Source organism: Oryzias melastigma, linkage group LG16 (assembly GCF_002922805.2).
Source record: "Oryzias melastigma strain HK-1 linkage group LG16, ASM292280v2, whole genome shotgun sequence".
NCBI classification, from domain to species: Eukaryota; Metazoa; Chordata; class Actinopteri; order Beloniformes; family Adrianichthyidae; genus Oryzias; species Oryzias melastigma.
Window position 1 is genome coordinate 15,070,767 of NC_050527.1, and position 4,402 is coordinate 15,075,168.

At 41.7% G+C, this 4,402-nt stretch overlaps 1 long non-coding RNA gene across 1 annotated transcript; it reads right to left on the reverse strand.

The window, feature by feature from the left end:
• Positions 1 to 626: 626 nt before the first annotated feature.
• LOC112143913 lies at positions 627 to 3,604 on the reverse strand. The gene is made up of 2 exons (XR_002918818.2): positions 3,536 to 3,604; positions 627 to 1,171 (listed from the first exon to the last, which is right to left on the reverse strand). It is a non-coding gene; the product is annotated as an uncharacterized LOC112143913 (long non-coding RNA).
• Between the last annotated feature and the right edge of the window lie 798 nt (positions 3,605 to 4,402).

Below are 4,402 nucleotides of genomic sequence, written 5' to 3' on the forward strand. Positions count from 1 at the left end.
AAGCAGTGAAAACTGATTTGCTGTGGATACGCCAATAGGTGAATAATAACAGTGATATATCACATATATTTAACCTTATAATCTGAATCACTCTATGATGCATAAACTATTGTACTAAGTTCAGTTGATTCTCTCTACAGTGAAATAGTTCATCAATGATGCTTCAAAGATTTTTAATCCAACTAACTCATTAAAATATTCTATTTTCCAACATTTTTCATCGTTTTGGTATGGCCATGTGTGTCCTTTTTCTGCATAAATAAGTGTTTCTGTGTGCTTCCAGTTTGTGTGGATTCCATGCATACGGCGACTAATTACTCCCACTAATATATGCAGCTGTACACTGTGACTGAAGCCCGCGAGTGACAGTGAGTGAGAGCTGACAGCGGCTGACGAGCGGCGTGCTGCACTGGAACCAGTCACTCGCACACTTTCAAACGCGTCCTGCCAGTCTGCCACCACAGAGTTAGCAACAGCCTGCGTCTCGCCTCCCTCACTTCTCCAAGCCAGTCACTCTGCAGTGCGGCAGGCAGGGGAAGCACTCTCACACTCCGCTCTCTTTCACTCCCAGATTTTTTGGAAGGGAAGAGATGAGGAGCAAGCAAAAAGCAAGACAGCAATGCGGCTTTTTTTTTGGCATTTTGTTTTTTTAACATAAAGTCTCCACGGAGAGCTGCTGCAATGTGGATTTCTATCTTCTTGCCTTGTGATGAAGGTGGTTTCAAAGAGATCTGGAGCTCCACCGCTGTAAAAGGACTATGCAGACCTCGGCGTGCCTGCCAAAACAGAGACCCATGAAAAGTGAGATGACAGGAAGGAAAATTTGGACCTTTGTGGTGAATTCTGGAACAGGCAGTTTTCCAATGGGTCTTTTTTTTTTTTTTGGATGGGAGTGAGAAGGCACCGCCAAAAGCTTCTCTCTGCTCTTATTTTGCAAACACTTGTAGCAGCTGACCCCTAGAGATCTGGTTATGCGAATGTTCGACTTCCATGTTGTGCGTCTTATAGGGGTGGAAATCTCCTGTGCTGTGTCCAGGAAAATGCAGCCAGGCCTTCCAATTGTTCAGATCCTCCGTTGCTCCATATGCAATATAAATCATATCCAGAACAGCGGTCTCTGGCCAGTCAAGCTATCCAGCATGTCGTCCCCAGGCTGGAGAAAATCACAGTCCTGTGGAGGGAGAGGTGAAGTGGAGAGAGGCAGAGCAAATGAAGAGCTTCCAGACAGCCTGAGCTACATTAAACTGTCTGGAGACGGAGCCAGGAAGCGAGAGAAGGAACTGAGGAGTGAGAGAAAAGAGAGACAGAGTAGGGAGGGAGAGAAGAAGTACAGTGTGGCTGAGTGAGAAAGCAGAAGATGAGCCACACTAACAGCGAGACAATAGCAAAGAGCGGATCCTGTTCTCAGATCATAGAATTTTTGACTGTCTTTACCATTTTTTCATCAATTGTTCATTCATTTTTCTTTCTTCTTGTCTGTCAATCTGACCTACTTTTTCAAATTTTTTTAGGGGTGTGATGATTATTCAACATAGACTACAGTCACATATGTTATCGCCCAGCGACCTAAATCCAAGTTTTTCAGCAAATTTGGCAGGGGGCCACATAACTGCATTTGTAATTGGGAATTGCACGGGTTTTAAGAAGAGTTACGATTTTACAGCGACTGGACGATTTTTACCTAAAAGATGATACTGGTCAGTGATCATCCGGGCACTTTTTGAGGTTGCATGGTGGAAGTCCAGTGACATGCAGGGAGGACGACATTATGAAATCGCGCGACAGCTGGGCCACAGCTTGGTGGCAGCTGGATCGCCAGCCGACAGCAGCCCTGTGACTGGACTCCACATTCTCACTCCCAACTCGTCAAATATGGATGGATGGTTCTTGCCTCCTCTGCATCGTTTTTTTTTTTTTTTACTTACTGGCTGTTCCCATTTTATCACAGGTCCCCAACACTCAGAACGTGCTAACAAATGTCGTAAGGGTAGTAGTACTGGGTTAAGGGACCAATATTGGTTACTGGTACCCCCTGCTACAATATGGTATGAGCATGGAACTACTGCTTTGCTGTACATCTAAGTTTTTATATCTGTCCTTATTCAAATAAACAAATTTATTCATACGGGGTACTAGTATGGTACCGGTCCACATTCCGAGGGTTGGGACCCCAGATTAGCGTTTTTCCCTGTCTGTGACCCAGAACCAATCAACCCTCAGACCTATACCAGTTCACAGCCAAGAGATTGGGACCCCTGAATTAATAGGAACAGTCAGCACATCATAAAACAATGAGTTGGGGACACCCTAAACATCAAAAAGTGACGTGGAGGGCGCCCGAACCATAGAGTGAGAATGCGTAGAACTGGACATCTACGATCATGACCACGCCAATGATTTAAAAAGTAAACTGTGGTGACACGAAATCTTGACGATTCTGCCAATGCGCAATGGAAAGCCATTGGCAGTTGTATTTGTGACCGTATCAATTATCAATGAATCAATGTACGGTCATCCGGATTAATCTGTCTGAGGTAAGACTTTAAGCGAATGGACCTAAACCGTTTTAAATGGTTTTATACTCAAATAAATCGATTATATCAACATTGAAAAATACCATTTGGATATGTGAGAAAACAACAGTTGGCTGAACTTCATAAAACTAAAATATAAATGTATTTTCCATTAATTTTTGTTTACTTGTTTGTTTGCACACATATTTGCACACTTGTAAGAAGTACATGGAATCTGGAAAACTTCCCCTGAGCAGTTCAGTACCAGGTATTTATCTCTGAGTCACACTGGTTGAATTTTTAGCTAAAGATTGATTTTAGGTCAGTGAATCAGATCGTTCCAAATGAACCAATATTGACTATGAATCATATCGGCAACCATAAATTATGATATGAATCGAGACATTAAAACAATTTGACACACCCCTACTTTTTCCTCTCAAATGTGCTAACTAGCCTCCCCTCGACTATCATTTTAAATGCTTTTCCATTTTGTCCAATTATTCATGACCTCTCCCAATCCAAATTGGTGCTTCGTTTCCCTTTTTCCCTCCGTCAGTATTTATCTTGGGGTTCCTCAAACAGGATTTTTATGGTGGATTACTTTGTTTAGCTCCATGCTGTTATCTCCAGTCACCGGAGGGAAGGGAGAAGCAGCAGATCAGCAGCACCAGCTCGATCTCTGTGTGTGTCTGCGAGCCTCGTCTCTCTCCGACTGCCTTATGGATGGATAGCTGTCAGTCTGGATGCTGGCAGCTCACAAGCTGGTTCTCACAGCTTTATTTGTAGCTGAGTGTGCAGTTGGTGTTCAATTCAAGTGTGACTAACTGCCTGGCTGAGCTTTAGTCCATCTGGCAGCGGTGGTTTTATACTGTCATACTTCAAGGTTTCAGACGGGCTTTTTGACTTAGAGATGGCTTAGATAAGTTCCCAGCTGTCTTGTTTTTAAGCCTACTTGCCTGTCGTTGAATATAAACCAACATGAAATAAAGTGATAAAACACAACAGTTGGTTCTCATTACCTAATGTTTTTTTCTGTACTTCCACACTCTCCTCCATCACCACCCTACACTCTCCCGCCTCTCTTGAGGGTTTTCTGTAAGGGACACAGAGGAGAATCACAGTGGAAGGAGAGGAAAGGACACAACATGGCATCTGTCAGAGAATCACGGGAGGACAGGGAGGGAAAATGAATTATTCATGACACAAAGTTATTTTGGTTTCACCTTGAGTAAGCTTGATCAACATCCAACTAATTTTTAAAGGGCTATAAATTTCCTGAGTATTTGGGGAGTATATTCCATCTCAGTGCTGGCAGCTTTACAGTAGTATTCATACACAGAGATAATCCAAATTACCATACAAAAATGCAAAATATTTGACAGCTTCCAAGTAAGTAATTTAAAACGTTTTTAAAATGAAAGGAGCAAAAAAAAAAACGTCACTGCATAAAACTCTGATGGTGGTAATCTATACTGTTAATTTTTTAGTGTGATCTTAAAGCATCTTATGGCTCATATTTAATGGTTGTGTCTTTAACAAATGTCCTATCCTGTTTCTTTAAATTGTTCTACTAGGGGTTTCTCACATCAAGTTTAAAGTTAATGAAAATATCAGAAAAAGCATTTTGTTTGTGCATTAGCATAAAATCTATTCCATATGTGGAAAAAAATGACTAAAATAAAAGGGAAAATTGCAGATACATTAAATTTGTGGTTCACGTGCATGTGTGTATTATTTACTACATGAATATGACTCTGTTACCAAATGAGTCACAAATTCTTGTGCCCATTAGCTTGGAGGACCATTTATCAAATCTTTACCTCTGAAATGCTGTCAGCGTCAGCTAGCGTTAGCAACAACTAGCTAACAGTGACTCTTCTGACTTC